This window comes from Haemaphysalis longicornis, unplaced genomic scaffold (genome assembly GCF_048455015.1).
Source record: "Haemaphysalis longicornis isolate Haplotype H1 unplaced genomic scaffold, Haemaphysalis longicornis Haplotype H1 scaffold_13, whole genome shotgun sequence".
Taxonomy (NCBI): Eukaryota; Metazoa; Arthropoda; class Arachnida; order Ixodida; family Ixodidae; genus Haemaphysalis; species Haemaphysalis longicornis.
The window spans coordinates 67,486,900-67,499,928 of NW_027526233.1; the positions used below are offsets into that span (position 1 = coordinate 67,486,900).

General features: G+C 50.7%; 3 non-coding genes across 3 annotated transcripts; all 3 read right to left on the reverse strand.

Annotated features, from left to right (window-relative positions):
* Nucleotides 1–6,896: 6,896 nt before the first annotated feature.
* Trnar-ucu (transfer RNA arginine (anticodon UCU)) lies at nucleotides 6,897–6,968 on the reverse strand. Its single transcript has one exon. It is a non-coding gene; the product is annotated as a tRNA-Arg (tRNA).
* Nucleotides 6,969–8,344: 1,376 nt separating this feature from the next.
* Nucleotides 8,345–8,416, reverse strand: Trnar-ucu (transfer RNA arginine (anticodon UCU)). The gene has a single exon. It is a non-coding gene; the product is annotated as a tRNA-Arg (tRNA).
* A 3,291-nt stretch (nucleotides 8,417–11,707) lies between these two features.
* Nucleotides 11,708–11,779, reverse strand: Trnat-ugu (transfer RNA threonine (anticodon UGU)). Its single transcript has one exon. It is a non-coding gene; the product is annotated as a tRNA-Thr (tRNA).
* Nucleotides 11,780–13,029: the final 1,250 nt, after the last annotated feature.

Consider the following 13,029-nt stretch of genomic DNA (forward strand, 5'->3'; position numbering starts at 1 on the left):
AACGAAGCCCAGGAACCGCCGCCTTTAGGCCTAGCGGAATACCCGCAGCTGCAACCAAAGACATCGGGCGGCAAAGGGCGCAGCCATTCCCGCCAACGCAGCGGCAGCCGCCGACGCAGCAGCAGCCAGCGCCGGAGTGTGAGCCGAGGTCCGAGCCGTAAAGGGCACGCGTCGCGATCAAAGGAGCGCGTCGCGTGGGTTGACATTGTCAAGCCTCCTGCCGCCGCGACCGCCATCGCCGCAGCTGATGTTATTCCTCCCAAGCAAGCGCAAATGTCACAAGCCAAGCAGTCGCCACAAAACAGTGAAGTGCACGCGCTGCGCGTCGAGAATGAACGCCTCAAGCAGCGCATAGCCGAGCAAGATGCAACCATTGCCGAGATCAATGAGAAGCTTACGCGCCTCATCGAACTGCAGCAACGGCAGTCAGTGCCGTCAAGCCGATCGTCATCCGTCGAAACCGAAGAAGGCACATGCAACCAAGAATGCACGGTCCGCAAAGCCTGCGCCAAGCGCCGCGCCCCCGACTCGTCGGGTGAAAGTGGAACCGACCTCGAAGAACGATTGGACCGGTTTGAAGCAGCCACAAACAGACGCCTCGCAGCACTCGAAGCGACCAAGGCCAATATCAACACGCGTCTCACGGCACTTGAGCAGACGTGCCAGACAATGCAGGCAGACATCAAGTCACTGCAGGTAGCCGCCCAGTCACTAGAGACAACCGTCCAGTCAATGCAGGAAACCCTACTACAGATTCAAGCCACCATTGCTACCCTCGGCGCCGGTCCCCACAATCCATCATCTTCTGTGTAACGCCCAGTATGGCTAGACAACCACTGAATTCTCCACGTAACCTACTGATCTGGCATTGGAACTGCAACGGCTTTCACTTCAAGCGAGCAGTCTTACAACAGCATATCCAACAAGCCCCACGACCACCCGATGTCATCCTTCTTCAGGAGACGCACAGCGAAGCACCTTCACCCTCCCTGGCTATCGATCACATGCCAGCCCGCCTAGCGCTCGCGCGGCCGGGAAAGGCACCAGCCAGGGGGTATGTACCTTCGTGCGCAAGGGAATCACCTTCGTAGAACATGCGCTCCTGAGCAAGAGTGCCATCGAACACTGCGTCGTCGAACTCGTTACCGGCAAGAAGCGCAAAGAAAGCACGTACATCGTCAACATCTACAGCAATCCCAAGCACTACCAACAACGATTTCGCACACTCATGCACAAGACCCCACAGCTGGCCACGGACAATACGATACTTTTGTGTGGTGACTTTAACGCTTCCCACCAAGACTGGGGCTACACCGTGACCAAGGCCAAAGGGCGAAACCTCTCGGACGAAGCCACAGACGCCGGATTTCACATACTCAACGACTTCGCCGCATTTACTCGCATCGGCACGTCGGTCCACCGAGACACGAACCCAGATCTCACGATCTACAGACCCGCTCGCAACGGCATGCACGCCCGGTGGCGAAACACGGGACAGAGCCTCGGCAGCGATCATTTCATCGTCGAGGTGCTCGTGCCACTACGGTCGGCAATGCAGGCCCCAAATACGCGCAAGCACAACATCACGGACTGGAACGCCTTCCGCACGTCCATGGAAAGCGTGCCAACAGACATTGAAGACATCGAGCAGTGGACGCAGGCGCTGCGGACGGCGACGGAAACGGCTACCTCAGAGATCGAAACGGACGAATCCGTTACTAACGTCGACAGTCGCTTGGCGCATTTGATCGAGGCGAGTCAATCCTTACGACGGCGCTGGAAGGGCCAGCGCCACAACACCAAGCTACGAAAGAAAATCGCCAAGATCAACCGCGAGATCGAGAAGCACTGCGCCGTTCTGTGTCGGCAGCAGTGGCACGCTGTCTGCCAGGAAGCGGTCGGACAGATGCATAAGAGCCGCACCTGGAACCTCCTACGCTATCTACTTGACGAGACTAAATCCAAGGGTACGCAACGCCACAGTTTGGCACGAACCCTGCACCGAACCACGAAAGAGCTCGGAGAAGCCGAAGTCCGAAAACGCTTAGATGCACGTTACCTGCCTGCCACCCCACCCGAGGCGTTCCCGGGATACGCGGGGGACGAGAACGCCCTTCTCGATGGGGAAATTGAAGAGTGGGAGGTACGAGCGGTATTACAAACTATAAACTGCAAGTCGGCGGCTGGTCCCGACAACGTCACAAACAAGATGCTGCGAAATTTTACCGGACTCGGGCGTTACAGCGCTCACTCGTTGCTTCAATGAGTGCTGGCGTTCGGGCAGGCTACCTAGACAATGGAAAGAAGCAAAGACGGTCCTGATCCCCAAACCTGGCAAACCCCCGCACGTCGACAATCTTCGTCCGATATCGCTCACGTCCTGCGTGGGTAAAGTGCTCGAACACGTGTTACTGAACAGATGGCAGCTACACCTAGAAACGGCAGAACTGTACCCCAACACCCTTGTGGGCTTCAGAGCAAAGCTAGGCACGCAAGACGCGATGCTACTGCTCAAACACGAGATAGTCGACTCCCCGACCCTCGACAATCGAGCGGTGCTGGGGTTAGATCTACAAAGCGCCTTCGACAGGGTCCGCCACGCGGCGATACTGACCCAGGACTCGCGGCTAAACATGGGTGAAAGATCATTTATTTACATCAAAGACTTCCTGTCAAACCGCACCACAACCATCAATGCCGGAGACACCCAACTATCACCTAAGACCTTAGGCAGTGTTGGGACCCCGCAAGGCGCGGTGATCTCCCCCATTTTGTTCAATTTAGTAATGATCGACCTGGCCAACCACCTCGCAAGCATCCCGGACCTTGGTCATACCATCTATGCCGACGATATTACGCTCTGGGTAGCGAAGGGAAGCGACGGCCACATCGAAAAAACCCTGCAACGTGCCATTGAAGTAGTGGAGACCCGCCTAGAAGGCACGGGTCTGGTCTGTTCGCCGGCCAAATCAGAGTTCCTAATCCTACCGCATCGAGAACGCAAGCCATGCGCTTCCGCGGCTGACAACATAAGACTACACACAAGAGACGGTACCACCATCCCACGGGTCCAGACCCTGCGCGTCCTAGGCCTCTACCTCGACGCCCATCGACGGAACGATCTGACGATCCACAAGTTGGAGGCGAAGACCACGGCGGCCATTCGACTCATACGCAAAATCTCCAACCGCCACGCCGGAATGAAAGAAGCAAACCTTCTGCGCCTGGTTGAATCGTTCGTCGTCAGTCACATTGCATACGTCGCGGCCTTCCACAACTGGCAAGCCGCCTAGCGAACGAAGATTGCGGCGCTCATCCACAAAGCATACAAGGCAGCCCTGGGGCTATATGCTTGTACTCGCACAGACAAGCTCCTAGAACTAGGGGTACACAAGACCCTAGAGGAGATTGCCGAAGCACAGCAAACAGCACAACTCGAGAGGCTGACCACCACTCGGACAGGCCGTTACATCCTACAGCGCCTGGGCTTGCACCCACAGCAGCAACCAAGGCAGCTCTAGACTGACCACGCAGCCTCCCTGCCTAAGGGCACGCACGAGAGACTGTACGTGCACCCGCTGCCCAAGCATATGCACTCGGAACACAACAAAGAAAGACGGCTCGCTCGGGCCAGGGCCCTCACATCTAGGTACGCCGCAGACACTGGCGCTTACTACGTGGACGTGGCGGCCTATCCGGGAAGACCAAATACCTACGTTGCCGTGGCGATGGCGGCCACGGACGGTGCAGTAAAGTCAGCTAGCAGCTTCAAGGCGCAGAATGTGAAGGAAGCCGAAGAGATGGCTATAGCCTTGGCCATCGTGGACCCGCAAACAACCACGGTACTAAGTGACTCCAAGTCGGCAATGCTGGCCTACGCAACCAACCAAGTGAACCCAAACACTGTGAAAGTGCTGTGCAGTGCGCGTACCAACGCGCTGCCGGTGGCACTCCGATGGTTCCCCGCCCACGTAGATCCCTTGCGCCTCCGCAGCGGACTGACGAACCGGAACGAGGAGGCCGACTCCGCCGCGCGCGAGCTCACCAGACGTGCGGCGTCCACGAGTCTGGCCTCCTCACGGGACCCGTCCGGCGACGTAGAGATGCCCGCCCCCTCTCCACATACGGGGAAATCTTGGAGTGGTACCGGCAGACCCGAAGACGACGTCCGCCTCCTCACCCAAATCTAAATCGGGAAGAAGCAGTTCTCTATAGACAATTACAGACCGAATCACCCCTTACCCCAGTGCTTGCAAAACATCTGTGGCCCGGTGTATACGAAAGTGAAATGTGCCGTGTATGTGATAGTGCGCGTGCGACACTCAGCCATATACTCTAGAACTGCAGGACACAGCCTGCTGAGGCAGTGCAAGGAACTATGCCCTCTCATATCACAGAGGCCATGAACGCTAAAGACAGCAGTGCACAAATCCAGGCCGTCCAGCAGGCGAAGGCTGCCCTGGCACGCCAGCGGCCCGAAAACGCAGCCCCACCTGGGAAGCGTGAGTAGGCCCGGGCACCAGGCAGGTCTCCGCGACGTAGCGGCCGCGTCCTAGCTGCCGGTGATTTTAATAAAGTTGTTCCTCCTCCTTCTCCTTACTAGAAGTGTATCTGATGCTTGAGGGTGGTAGCCAGCGCCACTCTGACTACACAGGGAGAAGGGGACCTTCTTTTCAACCCCCGGGGCGTGACTCAAACGTCTATAGCCTGTCATGAGCGGGTAACTAGCGGGAAGCCCTCTTATGCTACCTAGGCATCAAGGCTGCCATGAACGGAGACCCTCGCTAGCCTTTCGCAGAATAATATAGTAAGGAAATGAGGGGCTCGTTGAGGAAATACAGAAAGATAGTTCAGCAGTCTACAACGCCAAAGGAGGCATAGGGGTGTGGTTAGGCTCTTTTCTTTTTCACTACGGTTAATAAAGTAAACATTTTTTTTAATATACAGAAGAAAGAAAGAAAGAAAAACACGCGCAGAGTGGGGACCGAACCCACGCCTTTCGATTACATGTCGAATGCCATACCAATTCGGCTATCTGGGCGACTGTGTTCTCCTTCACTTTCTGGGCTATTTATATTTACTAGAAGTGTATCTCATGCTTGAGGGTGGTAGCCAGCGCTACTCTGACTACACGGGGAGAAGGGGACCTTCTTTGCAACCCCCGGGGCGTGACTCAAACGTCTACAGCCTGTCATGAGCGGGTAACTAGCGGGAAGCCCCCTTATGCTACCTAGGCATCAAGGCTGCCAGAACCGAGACCCTCGCTAGGCTTTCGCAGAATAATATAGTAAGGAAATGAGGGGCTCGTTGAGGAAATACAGAAGGATAGGTCAGCAGTCTACAACACCAAAGGAGGCATAGGGGTGTGGTTAGGCTCTTTTCTTTTTCCCTCGGGTAATAAAGTAAACATTTTTTTAATATACAGAAGAAAGAAAGAAAGAAAAACACGCGCAGAGTGGGGACCCAACCCACGTCTTTCGATTACATGTCGAATGCCATACCAATTCGGCTATCTGGGCGACTGTGTTCTCCTACACTTTCTCGGCTATTTATATTTAGTAGAAGTGTATCTGATGCTTGAGGGTGGTAGCCAGCGCCACTCTGACTACACGGGGAGAAGGGGACCTTCTTTGCAACCCCCGGGGCGTGACTCAAACGTCTACAGCCTGTCATGAGCGGGTAACTAGCGGGAAGCCCTCTTATGCTACCTAGGCATCAAGGCTGCCAGAACCGAGACCCTCGCTAGGCTTTCGCAGAATAATATAGTAAGGAAATGAGGGGCTCGTTGAGGAAATACAGAAGGATAGGTCAGCATTCTACAACACCAAAGGAGGCATAGGGGTGTGGTTAGGCTCTTTTCTTTTTCCCTCGGGTAATAAAGTAAGCATTTTTTTTAATATAAAAGAAAGAAAGAAAGAAAGAAAGAAAGAAAAACACGCGCCCAGAGTAGGGACCGAACCGACGCCTTTCGATTACATGTCGAATGCCTTAACAATTCGGCTATCTGGGCGACTGTGTTCTCTTTCACTTTCTGGGCTATTTATATATACTACAAGTGTATCTGATGCTTGAGGGTGGTAGCCAGCGCCACTCTGACTACACGGGGAGAAGGGGACCTTCTTTGAAACCCCCGGGGCGTGACTCAAACGTCTACAGCCTGTCATGAGCGGGTAACTAACGGGAAGCCCACTTATGCTACCTAGGCATCAAGGCTGCCAGAACCGAGACCCTCGCTAGGCTTTCGCAGAATATTATAGTAAGGAAATGAGGGGCTCGTTGAGGAAATACAGAAAGATAGGTCAGCAGTCTACAACGCCAAAGGAGGCATAGGGGTGTGGTTAGGCTTTTTTCTTTTTGACTACGGTTAATAAAGTAAACATTTTTTTTAATATACAGAAGAAAGAAAGAAAGAAAACACGCGCCCAGAGTGGGACGAACCCACGCCTTTCGATTACATGTCGAATGCCTTACCAATTCGGCTATCTGGGCGGCTGTGTTCTCCTTCACTTTCTGGGCTATTTATAGTTACTAGAAGTGTATCTGATGCTTGAGGGTGGTAGCCAGCGCCACTCTTACTACACGGGGAGAAGGGGACCTTCTTTTCAACCCCCGGGGCGTGACTCAAACGTCTACAGCCTGTCATGAGCGGTAACTAGTGGGAAGCCCTCTTATGCTACCTAGGCATCAAGGCTGCCAGAACCGAGACCCTCGCTAGGCTTTCGAAGAATAATATAGTAAGGAAATGAGGGGCTCGTTGAGGAAATACAGAAAGATAGGTTAGCAGTCTACAACACCAAAGGAGGCATAGGGGTGTGGTTAGGTTCTTTTCTTTTTCCCTCGGGTAATAAAGTAAACATTTTTTTAATGTATAAAAGAAAGAAAGAAAGAAAAACACGCGTCCAAAGTGGGGACCGAACCCACGCCTTTCGATTAGATGTCGAATGCCTTACCAATTCGGCTATCTGGGCGGCTGTGTTCTCCTTCACTTTCTGGGCTATTTATAGTTACTAGAAGTGTATCTGATGCTTGAGGGTGGTAGCCAGCGCCACTCTTACTACACGAGGAGAAGGGGACCTTCTTTTCAACCCCCGGGGCGTGACTCAAACGTCTACAGCCTGTCATGAGCGGGAAACTAGCGGGAAGCCCTCTTATGCTACCTAGGCATCAAGGCTGCCATGAACCGAGACCCTCTCTAGGCTTTCGCAGAATAATATAGTAAGGAAATGAGGGGCTCGTTGAGGAAATAGAGAAAGATAGGTCAGCAGTCTACAACGCCAAAGGAGGCATAGGGGTGTGTTTAGGCTCTTTTCTTTTTCACTACGGTTAATAAACTAAACATTTTTCTTAATATACAGAAGAAAAAAAGAAAGAAAAACACGCGCCCAGAGTGGGGACCGAAACCACACCTTTCGATTACAGGTCGAATGCCTTACCAATTCGGCTATCTGGGCGACAGTGTTCTCCTTCACTTTCTGGGGTATTTATATTTACTAGAAGTGTATCTGATGCTTGAGGGTGGTAGCCAGCGCCACCCTGACTACACGGGGAGAAGGGGACCTTCTTTTCAACCCCCGGTGCGTGACTCAAACGTCTACAGCCTGTCATGAGCAGGTAACTAGCGGGAAGCCCTCTTATGCTACCTAGGCATCAAGGCTGCCAGAACCGAGACCCTCGCCAAGCTTTCGCAGAATAATATAGTAAGGAAATGAGGGTCTCGTTGAGGAAATACAGAAAGATAGGTCAGCAGTCTACAATGCCAAATGAGGCATAGGGGTGTGGTTAGGCACTTTTCTTTTTCACTACGGTTAATAAAGTAAACATTTTTTTTAATATACGGAAGAAAGAAACAAAGAAAAACACGCGCCCAGAGTGGGGACCGAACCCACGCCTTTCGATTACATGTCGAATGCCTTACCAATTCGGCTATCTGGGCGACTGTGTTCTCTTTCACTTTCTAGGCTATTTATATTTACTAGAAGTGTACCTGTTGCTTGAGGGTGGTAGCCAGCGCCACCCTGACTACACAGGAGAAGGGGACCTTCTTTTCAACCCCCGGTGCGTGACTCAAACGTCTACAGCCTGTCATGAGCGGATAACTAGCAGGAAGCCCTCTTATGCTACCTAGGCCTCAAGGCTGCCAGAACCGAGACCCTGGCTAGGCTTTCGCAGAATAATATAGTAAGGAAATGAGGGGCTCGTTGAGGAAATACAGAAAGATAGGTGAGCAGTCTACAACGCCAAAGGAGGCATAGGGGTGTGGTTAGGCTATTTTCTTTTTCCTTGGGGTAATAAAGTACACATTTTTTTAATGTATAAAAGAAAGAAAGAAAGAAAGAAAAACACGCGTCCAAAGTGGGGACCGAACCCACGCCTTTCGATTAGATGTCGAATGCCTTACCAATTCGGCTATCTGGGCGACTGTGTTCTCCTTCACTTTCTAGGCTATTTATATTTACTAGAAGTGTATCTGATGTTTGAGGGTGGTAGCCTGTGCCACTCTGACTACACGGGGCCAAGGGGACCTTCTTTGCAACTCCCCGTGCGTGACTCAAACGTCTACAGCCTGTCATGAGCGGGTAACTAGCGGGAAGCCCTCTTATGCTACCTAGGCATCAAGGCTGCCAGAACCGAGACCCTGGCTAGGCTTTCGCAGAATAATATAGTAAGGAAATGAGGGGCTCGTTGAGGAAATAGAGAAAGATAGGTCAGCAGTCTACAACGCCAAATGAGGCATAGGGGTGTGGTTAGGCTCTTTTCTTTTTCACTACGGTTAATAAAGTAAACATTTTTTTAATATACAGAGGAAAGAAAGAAAGAAAAACACGCGCCCAGAGTGGGGACCGAACCCACGCCTTTCGATTAGATGTCGAATGCCTTACCAATTCGGCTATCTTGGCGACTGTGTTCTCCTTCACTTTCTGCGCTATTTATATTTACTAGAAGTGTATCTGATGCTTGAGGGTGGTAGCCAGCGCCACTCTGACTACACGGGGACAAGGGGACCTTCTTTGCAACCCCCGGAGCGTGACTCAAACGTCTACACCCTGTCATGAGCGGGTAACTAACGGGAAGCTCTCTTATCCTACCTAGGCATCAAGGCTGCCAGAACCGAGACCCAGGCTAGGCTGTCGCAGAATAATATAGTAAGGAAATGAGGGGCTCGTTGAGGAAATACAGAAAGATAGGTCAGCAGTCTACAATGCCAAAGGAGGCATAGGGGTGTGGTTAGGCTCTTTTTTTCACTATGGTTAATAAAGTAAACTTTTTTGAATATACGGAAGAAAGAAAGAAATTAATACACGCGCCCAGAGTGGGGACCGAACCCACGCCTTTCGATTACATGTCGAATGCCTTACCAATTCGGCTATCTGGGCGACTGTGTTCTCCTTCACTTTATGGGCTATTTATATTTACTAGAAGTGTATCTGATGCTTGAGGGTGGTAGCCACCGCCACTCTGACTACACGAGGAGAAGGGGACCTTCTTTTCAACCCCCGGGGCGTGACTCAAACGTCTACAGCCTGTCATGAGCGGGTAACTAGCGGGAAGCCCTCTTATGCTACCTAGGCATCAAGGCTGCCAGAACCGAGACCCTGGCTAGGCTTTCGCAGAATAATATAGTAAGGAAATGAGGGGCTCGTTGAGGAAATAGAGAAAGATAGGTCAGCAGTCTACAACGCCAAAGGAGGCATAGGGGTGTGTTTAGGCTCTTTTCTTTTTCACTCCGGGTAATAAAGTAAACATTTTTCTTAATATACAGAAGAAAAAAAGAAAGAAAAACACGCGCCCAGAGTGGGGACCGAAACCACACCTTTCGATTACATGTCGAATGCCTTACCAATTCGGCTATCTGGGCGACAGTGTTCTCCTTCACTTTCTGGGGTATTTATATTTACTAGAAGTGTATCTGATGCTTGAGGGTGGTAGCCAGCACCACCCTGACTACACAGGGAGAAGGGGACCTTCTTTTCAACCCCCGGTGCGTGACTCAAACGTCTACAGCCTGTCATGAGCAGGTAACTAGCGGGAAGCCCTCTTATGCTACCTAGGCATCAAGGCTGCCAGAACCGAGACCCTCGCCAGGCTTTCGCAGAATAATATGGTAAGGAAATGAGGGTCTCGTTGAGGAAATACAGAAAGATAGGTCAGCAGTCTACAATGCCATATGAGGCATAGGGGTGTGGTTAGGCTCTTTTCTTTTTCACTACGGTTAATAAAGTAAACATTTTTTTTAATATACGGAAGAAAGAAACAAAGAAAAACACGCGCCCAGAGTGGGGACCGAACCCACGCCTTTCGATTACATGTCGAATGCCTTACCAATTCGGCTATCTGGGAGACTGTGTTCTCTTTCACTTTCTAGGCTATTTATATTTACTAGAAGTGTATCTGTTGCTTGAGGGTGGTAGCCAGCGCCACCCTGACTACACAGGAGAAGGGGACCTTCTTTTCAACCCCCGGTGCGTGACTCAAACGTCTACAGCCTGTCATGAGCGGGTAACAAGCAGGAAGCCCTCTTATGCTACCTAAGCATCAAGGCTGCCAGAGCCGAGACCCTCGCTAGGCTTTTGCAGAATAATATAGTAAGGAAATGAGGGGCTTGTTGAGGAAATACAGAAAGTTAGGTCAGCAGTCTACAACGCCAAAGAAGGCATAGGGGTGTGGTTAGGCTCTTTTCTTTTTCACTACGGTTAATAAAGTAAACTTTTTTTTAATATACAGAAGAAAGAAAGAAAGAAAAACACGCGCCCAGAGTGGGGACCGAACCCACGAATTTCGATTACATGTCGAATGCCTTACCAATTCGGCTATCTGGGCTACTGTGTTCTCCTTCACTTGCTGGGCTATTTATATTTACTAGAAGTGTATCTGATGCTTGAGGGTGGTAGCCAGCGCCACTCTGACTACCCGGGGAGAGGGGGACCTTCTTTGGAACCCCCTGGGTGTGACTCAAACGTCTACAGCCTGTCATTGGCGGGTAACTAGCGGGAAGCCCTCTCATGCTACCTAGGCATCAAGGCTGCCAGAACCGAGACCCTCGCTAGGCTTTCGCAGAATAATATAGTAAGGAAATGAGGGGCTCGTTGAGGGAATACAGAAAGATAGGTGAGCAGTCTACAACGCCAAAGGAGGCATAGGGGTGTGGTTAGGCTATTTTCTTTTTCCTTGGGGTAATAAAGTAAACATTTTTTTTTAATGTATAAAAGAAAGAAAGAAAGAGAAACACGCATCCAAAGTGGGGACCGAACCCACGCCTTTCGATTAGATGTCGAATGCCTTACCAATTCGGCTATCTGGGCGACTGTGTTCTCCTTCACTTTCTAGGCTATTTATATTTACTAGAAGTGTATCTGGTGTTTGAGGGTGGTAGCCTGTGCCACTCTGACTACACGGGGCCAAGGGGACCTTCTTTGCAACCCCCCGTGCGTGACTCAAACGTCTACAGCCTGTCATGAGCGGGTAACTAACGGGAAGCCCTCTTATGCTACCTAGTCATCAAGGCTGCCAGAACCGAGACCCTGGCTAGGCTGTCGCAGAATAATATAGTAAGGAAATGAGGGGCTCGTTGAGGAAATACAGAAAGATAGGTCAGCAGTCTACAATGCCAAAGGAGGCATAGGGGTGTGGTTAGGCTCTTTTTTTTTCACTATGCTTAATAAAGTAAACTTTTTTGAATATACAGAAGAAAGAAAGAAATTAATACACGCGCCCAGAGTGGGGATCGAACCCACGTCTTTCGATTACATGTCGAATGCCTTACCAATTCGGCTATCTGGGCGACTGTGTTCTCCTTCACTTTATGGGCTATTTATATTTACTAGAAGTGTATCTGATGCTTGAGGGTGGTAGCCAGCGCCACTCTGACTACACGAGGGGGACCTTCTTTTCAACCCCCGGGGCGTGACTCAAACGTCTACAGCCTGTCAAGAGCGGGTAACTAGCGGGAAGCCCTCTTATGCTACCTAGGCATCAAGGCTGCCAGAACCGAGACCCTGGCTAGGCTTTTGCAGAATAATATAGTAAGGAAATGAGGGGCTCGTTGAGGAAATAGAGAAAGATAGGTCAGCATTCTACAACGCCAAAGGAGGCATAGCGGTGTGTTTAGGCTCTTTTCTTTTTCACTACGGTTAATAAAGTAAACATTTTTCTTAATATACAGAAGAAAAAAAGAAAGAAAAACACGCGCCCAGAGTGGGGACCGAAACCACACCTTTCGATTACATGTCGAATGCCTTACCAATTCGGCTATCTGGGCGACAGTGTTCTCATTCACTTTCTGGGGTATTTATATTTACTAAAAGTGTATCTGATGCTTGAAGGTGGTAGCCAGCGCCACCCTGACTACACGGGGAGAAGGGGACCTTCTTTTCAACCCCCGGTGCGTGACTCAAACGTCTACAGCCTGTCATGAGCAGGTAACTAGCGGGAAGCCCTCTTATGCTACCTAGGCATCAAGGCTGCCAGAACCGAGACCCTCGCCAGGCTTTCGCAGAATAATATAGTAATGAAATGAGGGTCTCGTTGAGGAAATACAGAAAGATAGGTCAGCAGTCTACAATGCCAAATGAGGCATAGGGGTGTGGTTAGGCTCTTTTCTTTTTCACTACGGTTAATAAAGTAAACATTTTTTTTAATATGCGGAAGAAAGAAACAAAGAAAAACACGCGCCCAGAGTGGGGACCGAACCCACGCCTTTCAATTACATGTCGAATGCCTTACCAATTCGGCTATCTGGGCGACTGTGTTCTCTTTCACTTTCTAGGCTATTTATATTTAGTAGAAGTGTATCTGTTGCTTGAGGGTGGTAGCCAGCGCCACCCTGACTACACAGGAGAAGGGGACCTTCGTTTCAACCCCCGGTGCGTGACTCAAACGTCTACAGTCTGTCATGAGCGGGTAACTAGCAGGAAGCCCTCTTATGCTACCTAGGCATCAAGGCTGCCAGAGCCGAGACCCTCGCTAGGCTTTTGCAGAATAATATAGTAAGGAAATGAGGGGCTTGTTGAGGAAATACAGAAAGTTAGGTCA